The following is a 10,804-nucleotide window of genomic DNA, read 5'->3' as shown; positions in this document are numbered from 1 at the left end:
CCCTCTGTCACAAGGTGTGCACAGATTACAAGAAAAGGGGATAGCCTTCCTCTGGATTATTAGAGACAAAGTACTCTGGACTCCCTTGTGGTCCAGCGGTCCTCAGCCAGGTGCTGCCATGGTGTGGGTTGGCCCGAGGGTGCCCCCTGGGGCCCGGGTCCACATCTGCCTCCCAGCCCTTCCTGATGGATCTTTCATTCATGCCCGCCTTTCCCAAGAGCTGGCAGGGAAGCGACATCCCCACACGGAGTGGTTTGCATAGGGAGGGTCCGGAACACCTGATATATCAGAATTGATTGGGCACAGTTGGTCCATTTAAGAATGGACTGCTCTGCCAGCCTTGGCTGCTGTTTCAAGCAAAGAGCTTTCACCCCTTCAGGGACAATCCGACATATCCTGCAGAGTTAAGGCCAGTGCTCTGACCTGAATGGAAGAGGTTGGGTGGCACCAGGTACCGAATGCTTTCTGGTGGTCTGGGCCCCTTGTGCCATGCTGTTGCCCTCCTCCGCCTACTGCATTTCCGCAGCAGCATGGAACAATGTTCCATGGAGCATCTCCACTGCCCAGGCAGGCACACAAGCATCTCGCTCAGGCCAGCCTCTCCCTTCTGTGAAGACGTGGCCGGCCGCTGCCTGTGCGACTGCACCTGTCCCCCCTGCAAGTCCCCCACCTCCCAGATGGGCGGGCTTCCCCAGCAGGCTCCCGAGGTGGGTGAAGGTCAGTCCGGGTTGGGCACACGGCTCCAAGCAACCCAGCCAGGAGGTGCAGCTACCTGGTTGATCCTGCCAGTGGTATATGCTTGTCTCAAAGATTAAGCCATGCACATGCTAGTACACACGGCCAGTATAGGGAAACTGCAAATGCCTCATTAAATCAGTTATGTTTCCTTTGATCACTCCATCCATTACTTGAATAACTGATGCAATTCTTGTGCAAAAACATTCCTGACCTCCTGGGAAGCATGCATTTATCAGACCAAGAACAATCTGGGCTCATCTAGCCGCTTTGGTGACTCGAGATAAGTTGAGCCAATTGCACGTCTCAGTGACGGTGACGACACATTCAAATGTCTGCCCTAACAACATTCATTGGTAGTTTCTGTGCCTATCATGGTGACCACGGGTAACAGGGAATATGGGTTCGATTCCAGAGAGGGAGATTAAAAAATGGCTACCAAGTCCAAGGAAGGCAGCAGGCGCGCAAATTACCCACTTCTGACTCATTGAGGGAGTGACAAAAAATAACAATACAGGACTCTTTTGAGGCCCTGTCATTGGAATGAGTACACTTTAAAGACTTTAACAAGGATCCAATGAAGGACAAATCTAGTGCCAGCAGCTGGTGTAATTTCAATTCCAATAGTGTATATTAAAGTGGCTGAGGTTAAAAAGCTTAATGTTGGATCTTGGGATCGAGCTAGCGGTCCACCGCGAGGGGAGTTACAACCTGTCCTACCTCCAGCCCTTTGACACCCGCTTCATGCTTTTGACTGTGCATTTACTTTGAAAACATTTTAATGTTCAAAGCAAGCCGATCGCCTGAATACTTCAGCCAGGAATAATTGAATAGGACTCCGGTTCTATTTTGTTGGCTTTTTGGACTGGGTTTATAATTAAGAGGGATGGCCAGAGGCATTGTATTGAGCCACTGGAGGAGAAATTCTTGGACCATCGTAAGACAAACTAAACCAAAAGCATTTGCCAAGAATGTTTTCATTTATCATCGAACAAAAGTCAGAGGTTCGAAGATGATCAGATACTATCATAATTTTGACCATAAACAATGCTGACTAGCAATCTGGTGGTGTTATTCCTATTATCTGCTGAGCAACTTCCGTCAAAGTCTGTGGGTTTATGGGGAGTATGGTTGCTAAGATGAAACTTAAAGGAATTCGATGGTAGAACACCAGGGGCCTTATTTATGAAGGCCTTGCGCCGCCGGTGCGTCACATTTAACATGGGAAAAAGTGACGCACCGGTGGCGCAAGGCCTTCATAAATAAGGCCTCAGGAATGCCAGGACACAGAAATGCTTGACAGATTGATAGTTCTTTCTCGATTCTGTGGCTGGTGGTGCATGGCCGTACTAAGATGGTGGAGCAGTTTTTCTGGTTAATTTCAATAACAAACAAGACTTGATCATGATAATTAGCTACTCGACTCCCAGCAGTCGGCATCCAACTTCTTAGAGGGACATGTGGTGTTCTGTCACACGAGGTTGAGCAATACCAGGTCTGTGATGCCCTTTTGTGCCCAGTGCTGAATGCGTGCTACCCTTCGCTAACAGGTGCAGGTAACCGGCTGCACCCCGTTCATGATAGGGATTGGGGACTGCAACTACTTCACATGTATGAGTAGGTTTCTGGAGGGGAACCTGCAGAAGGATCATTAACGGCAGAGCAGCCCAAGTGATTGACGGTGCCAGCCCGAAACCCTCAGCCACCTCCCAGATGGAAAACACACTGTATGCAGAGGGCCAATGCTCTCCTTGCACTCAATTGTCTGCGGCATGCAGGGCACTTAGGCAAGGACCGGTTGCAAGGCGGGCTCATCCACCTGCCATGACTCGACTCATGCATGTGAACAGAGGCAGCCCTGGCTACTCCGAGAATGACATCATGGAATGCGCTCCCGAGATGGAACTCATACTCCCCCAGCATGACCCCCCCCAGGGTGAACCAAATGGCAGTGCGTCCCTAGGCTGGAACCACCCACATTGGACCTGCCACCCCAGGCTCTCTTGTGCCCAATCTCAGCCCCTCTCATGTAGCAGGGCATCATGGGTGAGAAGGAACAAGGGCCGCAAGGGGACCATTGGCTACTCTCAGCGGGGGCATGTGGGAAGGGGAGCCACTCAGCTCCTCCCTTCTGGCACCTCTGACCGCGTCAAGGGGTGGGCTACCACCCAGCTCACGACAAGGCTTGGGTCCCCACCCAAGCCAGAGGCTCCCTACACTGGAGGGGTTGAGCACAGTGCAGATTTGTTGGATGCCTTTAAGTCAGAATCCCCCTAAACTATAACGATACCACAGTGCTGTGGAGCCTCGGTTGGCTTTGGATAGCCAGCCGCTTGGGCCTGTGTGTAAAGCAACTAGCTTGGGTACAGGAGCGCAGATGTAAGGGACCCCCTTCATTACCTTTAGTGCACCACAAACTCATGAGGCACCTGGTGCTAAATCATTTATAGTCAATCTGATTCTGGGTCAGGGTTTCTTAAGTAGCAAAGCAGCTACCTTACTGCAATCTATTGAAAATCATCCTCTGAGCAAAGCTTTTGTCTCTTTCCGTGGGTGCCTGCCGCCCCACCACACCAGGGAGTCTCTCTGCTATAAAGGCTGTCGGGAGGGACATAGAGGGTTTGCAGACCCAAGGAAGGCTGCCTCAACCAAGTGCCACCCGGCAAGCGGCCTGTCTCTCCCACCCTGCTTGCTGGGTGCAGGGTCAGGGGTACAATCTCTTGCCGGTTAGCAGGGCAACCAGATGGCTGGAGCTGGCCTCAGAGTGCACCGCCACTCTTGTCCTCTGCAGACCGCTGTGTTTCCGGAGCTTGGGGCCCAGGTGCTTCTGGTCATCCGGGGCCATTTTGATTCCTGGGTCATTCCGGGCCATCTGGTTACTGGGCTGGTGACTAGAAGGCCTGGTAGGCTGAGAAACCAGATGGTCTGTGGGTTATCTGTGGGGCTAACTCTCACTTTAGTCTCCCCCAGATGTCCATACTCCCCTCTCTTCATGGGTGGAAAATGGGCTTCCTGTTCAGGCCTGTGGGGAGAGAGCATGGGGTGGGCAGGGCGTATCCCTCCTTGGCTCCTCAGGCCCAGGCTCCAAGAAAGAACACACAAGGCAGCACCCTGAGCCCATGGTGTAGTGGTAACAGTCAGTACCTAGGGCACGTTGGCTCTCTTGCCCCCCCACTGGGTTTGGGTTAAAGAGCAGAGACCAGCCCTGCATGAAGGCCCAGCCCTCCAGGGTGCCGAGCTGGGCCACAAGTCCATGAAAGCCCAGAGAAGCCCTCAGCAGATGTCTGGGGCCGGTCTCAAATGGCAGCGACTGTCGATGACTGGCACAATCCAGGAGGTACAGTTAACAGGCCCGGCACATGGCTTACCTTACTGCAAAGATCCAACAGACCTGGCAAAGTAGACTTGGTGATTGTGGGCTTCTTGGTAGGAAACACCTGACTGCGGCCCTGTTCAATGCTTTTGAGCTACAGGGAGGATAGGAAGGGGAGTCATCAAGCCTGGTGCCGCAAGCCCACCCAGGCACTGGGCTCCCTTCCCTGGCTCATGGTATCATAAAGGGGATGCTGCCCCTGTGTGGCTGAGTTCAAAGGATATGAACGGTTTCCCAGCTGGGGAATGGGGTGGGTAACCCGGTCCAGGGCTCCATCCTTTAGCCTGCCAAGTCTTAAGGGACCCAGGACCAGCAGGCCCAGGGAGGTTTCCACTGATTGACTGGGTTCAGAACCACAGACCAGGCCCCGGGCCAGGGATTGGGCAGGCCATGGTGTGGGAGCCCCAATTCTGCAGCCTGCCACGTGTCCAAGCATCGGGTATTGGGTCCCACAGACTCGGGGAGGCTTCCCTTGCATGGCCGAATTCAGAAGCTCTGGGCGGGTGCTCCCGCCTTGGGCTCTGTCCTCTAATCGCCTCGAAAAATAATAAAAATGTTATTAGTCCTGCAGGTCAAGTAACTTGAATAAACTCTATCTCTTGTGCCCATTTCGGAAATACATAGTTTTCCTTGATGCCTATTTTTCACTTTTTATATTTTTATCAAATTAATGCTTTATTCCTGGAACACAATGAAAATCCATTGCAAGATGCAGGTAAGGTATTGGCGCTGGGTTCCTTTGTTTCTTGGAGAACCTACAAGCACTATATCCCCACAACCAGAAAGGTCCAGAGGACATAACGTTATATTGCTTTAGAAAATATGCCATAGTTAGAAGAAGTAACAGATGAAAACAGAGACACAAATGATTGTTTTTTTCAACTCAATTTCAATATTTGTTTATTTAAACTGGTACTTTTATAGGAAAACCTTGAAAGATCTACACATATGACCCTTTGCTGAATTTACAATTGTGTCTACTTTACAGAAATGGTAGAGCTTTCTTGGATCCGCCATGTGTTTCACACCCACTTCTACCACTATCTGGGGTTGGAATATCCTTTTGTCACATAAGTACATATACATCACTTGTCCTACAGGTGTATTTCTGAGAACCTCAATCTCAAAAAAATAGAGCTACGTTTTTGAGATTCTGACTGTTTTTATTACAGTACGTAGCTGACATCAGAGATGGCTGAATTCATGATTTTCTACAAAACTGTCAATGTTGATGTCTCCGAGGGGTGAGTGAAGAAACAACCTCTCATCTGATATGCATCGTTACAGAACTAATTCAGGAAACCATGAACACCAGATTTTAGGAGGTTGAAGGTCAGACAGATCAATAGGAACATTTGGCTTGGTTTTAAGTAGAAATAATTATTCACTGAGACTGGTAAAATACACTCATTTAACGAAATCTTAACTCTAGACCACCATTCAAGTCACACATCAAAAGAATATGTTTATTATAGGAAATGTGTTGAAACTTGCACATTCTGGTTGGCTGTGGCAAGGCCCAAGCCAGGCAGAACCAATCACTCTGGTTAGAGGTGGATGATTACACTCACTGTATAATCTGCACTCACCCTTGGGTAGCTTGGCTCTAAGCTGTCAGGCTTATCACAGAGGCAATGTGTAAAGCATTTGCACAGCATTCTCACACAATAAATAAACTGAGTGCCACAAAAAAGACTTCACAAGGGTGTAAGTAAATAAAGTTTGTATTCAACAACCATATTAATTAACACAACATGAACATCGTTTTTCTGGGCATAAATCACATTTGGAAATGTCACTAGCAGTACTAGGCCCAATAGTGTTAACATGACATCAGTAATATGCACACTTGGGAAAGATTCTACTTTACCCCCCAGCACCTTTATGTAGTGCAAACCTTTGACAAAATGAGGCCCATCATGGCAAATATTATAATTCAATACCACAGTGTTATAGGGTGTACCCCAGATCACATATGTGAGAAGTTGGCCTGGTATATAATGCTCACTAATTCTAGTGATCACTCTGTACCATGCCAAGCAACCCTTATGATGATTGGTTGTAATTCAACCTTGTAGACCAGTTATCCTAGTGGTAACGTGGACAAAGCAGTCTTAGGCTAAACTCTGAAAGGCATGTGAAGCCAGCTGTATTACCATACACAACCCCCTTGAATACCAAATGAAAGGGACACCACACAGATATATATTGAAAATATATATTGATTTATTAACTATAAAATCCCCTGGACTCTTTATGAGCACAGAAGCACAAGCGTTAAATCACAAGACAGTTTAAAATACACAGAAGTTGCACAATATGGATGAACCCTAGGGGCCACCTAAACCATATACTAAGAAAGTGGTATAAGAGATACCAATCGGAATGGGAACAGGCCTAGGGCCTTGGGAATCACTGGAGCTATTCGAGACTATCAATGATTAAGTCGGGAAAGGCCCGCGGGACTCGGGTGCAATGTTCAAAGTGCACGCACTTTCCAATGTAAAGTCTATGGTGCGTAAAAAGTACAAAGTTAAAGAGTTAGGAACCTTCTGAGTGACCTAGAACCCTTAAACTTAAGACACAGTCCCTTGAGATGTGTACCAGCGTAGGAACCCCGGCGGAGCTGAGTTACCTCACCCACAGGAAGCGGGTGCACAGGGTCGAAGTAGTGTCGGGTTTCGTCACGCTGGTCGATGGTGCTTGGAGCTGAAGATGCTGCAGGATGTGAAGAGTTCCGGTGGATCCAAGGGTGGGTCTGAAGTTGTGAAGACCTGAAAGCAGAGGGGACAATGTTCAAAGTCACTAGCCAGTGACTACCGTGGAACCAGATTGGAACCAGGCGATGTCAGGTGCAAACAGGCGTTGTCGGATAGCTTCTCTCTGCAGCCACGTGGACACCGGGGGTCGAGGATATCCAGGAGTCGATCACGAGCTGTCCCACGCAGGCTTCTTGGTGTTGGCAGTGTGGGCAACCTGATCGGAGCAAACAGGCCTTGGCTAATGCAAGCCACGCAGGAATCAAAAGATGCTTAACACTCGGACCAGCAAGGTTAGAGAAAGTGCTCCTTTTTACAGGAGCTTGGGTGAGTCTGGAGCAACCAGACCCGCTGTGTAGTTCATCGTTTTCATCGCCAAGATGGCCGCTGACCACGTGGCTAGTGGCCGGGATGGCGCGTCGAGTGGCACGATGCAAAAGGGCCCCACACAGATCGTGGAGATGCTGGGGGTCTGATCTTCGGTGCAAGGGCTGCTCGATGGTGGGGGTTCTCAGTCCCCAAAGCATAAGGTCAAGGATGCCTCAGAAGCTGCGCAGTCAGCTTTTCGAGTGTCTTCCAAGATGTCCGGTCCCACGTCACTCGGTGACTCCACGGGTCCCTTCTTTGCAGGGACTGTGGATCGGGCTCTGAGAGGTCTGGGAGTCTGGGTCTTGTTGGGCTTTGGGCTCGGGCTTCGGCGGGAGGCGGCAGCAAAGCAGACATCGAGTTGCTGGTTGGTGCCTGTGTTCACAGGGTGGCCACTCCTAGGCCACGAGGGAGATTCTCTTCAGTCTTCTGAGCAGCAGAATGTCGAAGTCCAGTCTTCTTCTTTGTTTAAAGTTGATTCAGGATGATCTGCTGTGCAATGGCACTGCTCCCACTCTTATTCCCAATCTGAGGGGTGGATCACCTACTAGGTCCCTCCTCTGGGAGGAACCAGGAAGGGGGGCGGTTACACCCCCTTTCCTTTGTCCAGCTCCTCGCCAGCCCTGCGTCTGGAAAGTCCCAGGACCGGTTTGGACTGCTCTATGCACGGGGACACCTTGTGTGCCCCGGGCATGTCTGATTCTATTCAGCCCTGTCCTACCCAATACACAAAACCCTGTCTGGGGTGGTGCTCGCACCTCCCAAGGCAGGAAACCCTTTGTCCAGGCCACCATCTGCCGAGTTTCGGTCAGCAGCAGGAGGCCAGACTCGTGTCTGTGGTGGCAGCATCCATTTTGTGATGCTGAGCTCTGGTTAACTTTAACCGGGGTTAAGGCTACACGCATGTCGTGTCCCTCTAGAAGGGTGGAATGCTATCCCCGTCAACAGAACTGTCGAGGGGATAGTATTCTAATTCGTATGACACCTTACTCGACATGTTTTGATAAAGCCCAACCAAAGATAGCATTTAACCGCGAGGATTATAATGCACTTAAGAGTATATGGTATGGCAATATCCCGGAACAGCTTAGGGAGTGGTTCCCGACAGCTGCAGACAGGCTCAGCTCATGCTAGAGCCCCATCTCACATATGTCCACGCACTCTGCCTCCAGGATTGATGAGGCCTTCCATAGGAGTGTGGCTGATAGGAACATATGTGTCCAGTTTAGGGTTAGGCACAGGCATACTGTACCTAAGCAAGAGGTGGTTACACCAACTTACCCCAGCTGAGTGATCAGCCAGTTGTGTCAAATATGGAGGCCGGCCGGAGGTGGCACAATACATGCTGCAGCCCCTGGTCGGCCTTGGAAACACCTATGCCCTGGGTACCTGGGGTACACTACTACAGGGGCTAATAAGGTGAACCAGTTCCAATTCGTAATGCACAAAAAAGTGCATTGGCAGTAATTTAGAGAGAGAACAGCAGGCTGTGGGTCTGATTAGCAGGCCCACAGCCACATTAAGTCATAAACCAGTGAAGCAAAAAGCAAAAAATTTGGGGTGACCATAGGATAGCAGACCCTACTCTCCTACAACATAGATATCAGAAATATGTACATACAGATAATGACAATACTTTTAAACAGCAAAAAAAATGGATACTTGTATAGCGCACTACTCACCCGCAAGGGTCTCAAGGCGCTTGTACGAATACCGCTGTGGAACCCATCCTAGCTTTCCCTGTGAGGCGTCCACTCCTGGGCACCCCCAAGGTGGAGGCCAGGCATCCTTAGCGTTGTGGGGGCCGTTGTGGAGATTAAGCAAGCTATTGCCCAGAGTTGCAGAGTGGGACTCCATGATTGGAATAGGCACCGAGGCGACAGTTATCAGGTCCGTGGAATTTTGAGCCCAAGACCCGCAGAGTCAGGGAGTTGAACCCTGGTCCCGGGCTCGACCTCTGCATCAGGGTCTGACACTCTAATCATTGAGTCACACTTCTCCCCAAACAGCACCATGAGCTAAGGCCACACTGGTAAAAGCCAATGTAAAACGTAGTATTATTTTGGCAGGAAATCAACATGTAAATCAATTCCACTGTGCGGTGTAATTAATAAGAGGCAGTCACTTCCACACATTCACTCAGCAGCGATATACTATGCCATGGTTTCACAAATAGACAATTGGAAGTAGCAATCTCTAAAGGGAAAAACCGCACATCAAGGAAAAAACAGCAGTATAATTGTTAACTAATATAAGCGTGAGTATTATTCCACACTGTAAAATATCAGGGTGCTAAGATAACTGGGAGCACCTACTATCAAATGGTGCTATCGGCAAGTTACAGGAACATGCACATTAACATCTCTAGAAACACAGTTGTAGCACACCCTTAGTAGTCACATAGAATTCAACAAAAGCATCTATCCATTGTGTATATGTCCTGACAAAATGTATTAAAGTTCTTAAGTCCACATGTGAATATATCCTATTCAGATCATATGTAGGTTTTCAAGGAGCATCCATGAATCCTATCCATTGGAAAAACTAATGTATTCATGTATGACAAATTCCCAGCAGTAATTGAAGCCAACACGTGTTATGTCTGTACACATCAGTATTCAGACTTTTTCAAGGCAGAATGGATGAACGTAAGCCAGGGTTCCATGACGCAATGGGTCCTTCTTGTTAGTAGTGTCCAAGTATACACTGCTAGTCATATAATCCTGGAATAGCTGGCAAGTCCACCGCTATATCTGTAATGTAGTCATAGTAGAGCTGATGATTGTTGTAGCAAATGCACCAACAACCAGCAACCCCCATACTTAGGCCAGTAGTACCCCACATATGTTATGAACAACGTCCCTCTGACGATAAAGAGAAATAAACCTCAGGGTCCCAAGGAATAAGGTGGGGGTAGGTAGCAGGGCAAATTAGGTGGCAGTTGAGAAATGGGGGTCTGACAATTCAAATTTATCAGGGCCGTTAGAGGAGAGGGCAGTTGGTTTGCCTTACTGTCGGTACAAACTCATCAATCGATGAAAGGGAGGATGAAGCAGGGAAGCCTCTCGGAAGAAGGATGCACCCTGTCAGAAACACATTGATCATAGTAGCACTCAGGCAATTGGGCACAACCGAACATGAATACACTCCTCTGATCCTCCATGGAAATGAGGCACAATGTCTGGAGCAGGTTGATACGATTCACACCAGAAAGTTCCAGTCACACACAATAAAGAGTTGCAAAGTAAGTACCTTCCTGGAAATGAGGCACAGCATCTGGTGCAGGTTAATCTAAGACACACCAGAAAATCGAGGGCACACACAATGAAGAGTTGCGAATTCCATGCCTCTCTAGAAATGAGCAACAAAATCTGGTGCGCATTGATACGGGATGTACCAGAGAATTCCGGTCACACACATAGGTGCAAGTTCAGCAGCGCAGCATGAGGTAGAATTAGGAACTACTACTGAACACCATGTCCGAGGGTCGCAATCCAATAAGCAATGAACATGCAGTTGGTGTGTCTGATGTGAGTGATGCAGCATGATCGCCAAAGCGGACCATGTGGTG

At 49.0% G+C, this 10,804-nt stretch overlaps 1 pseudogene; it reads left to right on the top strand.

Annotated features, from left to right (window-relative positions):
- The first annotated feature begins 769 nt into the window (after positions 1-769).
- LOC147702347 (18S ribosomal RNA) lies at positions 770-2,389 on the top strand (annotated as a pseudogene).
- The last annotated feature ends 8,415 nt before the right edge of the window (positions 2,390-10,804 follow it).

The sequence above is a fragment of the Lissotriton vulgaris genome, chromosome 7 (assembly GCF_964263255.1).
Source record: "Lissotriton vulgaris chromosome 7, aLisVul1.2, whole genome shotgun sequence".
Taxonomy (NCBI): domain Eukaryota; kingdom Metazoa; phylum Chordata; class Amphibia; order Caudata; family Salamandridae; genus Lissotriton; species Lissotriton vulgaris.
This window is presented reverse-complemented; position numbering and strand designations above follow the sequence as displayed.